This window comes from Ictalurus punctatus, chromosome 15, assembly GCF_001660625.3.
Source record: "Ictalurus punctatus breed USDA103 chromosome 15, Coco_2.0, whole genome shotgun sequence".
In the NCBI taxonomy this organism is placed as follows: domain Eukaryota; kingdom Metazoa; phylum Chordata; class Actinopteri; order Siluriformes; family Ictaluridae; genus Ictalurus; species Ictalurus punctatus.
This window is the reverse complement of record NC_030430.2, coordinates 24,685,227-24,685,906: the sequence shown is the minus strand read 5'-3', so window position 1 is coordinate 24,685,906 and position 680 is coordinate 24,685,227. Positions and strand designations below refer to the sequence as shown.

General features: G+C 32.6%; 1 protein-coding gene across 1 annotated transcript in view; it reads right to left on the bottom strand.

The window, feature by feature from the left end:
• Positions 1-386: 386 nt before the first annotated feature.
• LOC108275631 (TLD domain-containing protein 2-like) overlaps positions 387-680 on the bottom strand; it is an 8,949-nt gene continuing 8,655 nt past the window's right edge. Inside the window, exon 6 of the mRNA XM_047160459.2 lies at positions 387-680. This exon is cut by the window's right edge and continues 543 nt beyond it. The gene's annotated coding sequence lies outside the window, so the exon portion shown is untranslated.

The following is a 680-nucleotide window of genomic DNA, read 5'->3' as shown; positions in this document are numbered from 1 at the left end:
TTTGCATCCCCTTAAAACCAGCTGAAGACAAAGAAATATAAAGTAATCTATAGAAACGAGATATTTATTGTTTTTTTTTTCTTTTTCTTTCATTGCATTAATGTAACATCATCACAAGATATATAAATGCACAAACAATGTACTGTATATTATAATATTTAATAGTGTAATAAGAGACCAGAATCCGACTCACAAAATGATCTCAGATCAGGTCTGGAGACCAAGACGCTTATACAAAAACTTTACTAATCACTTTCCCGATTTTTCCATTACGTTTTGGATTGTTGACGTGTTGTGTGATTTGCCCTCGTTATGTTTTAAACACTCTCCAATGCTTTAAAAAAAACAAACAAAAACATGTTAAAAAAAACTTTTAAATCTACTAGAGAACCACCAGAGAATAAAACTATTATAAGTATACTTCACACATACGTCAATTTTATAGGTTTTCATAAGTCATATTTGAAAAGATTTGACTGGACGCCATTAAAACCATTAGATCGTAATTTGGGAAAATAATTTCGATTGTCGTTAGGAACTCTGAATATAGAGGCAGGATCAGACAGACCACCACATCAAATTTCACACGTCCCGAGTTCAAGGAGTGTCATGTGACGTCGTCGGTGTTAACGTCTCACACACGGATTTAAATTCAATGGAATAGAAACGAATAGACGTTT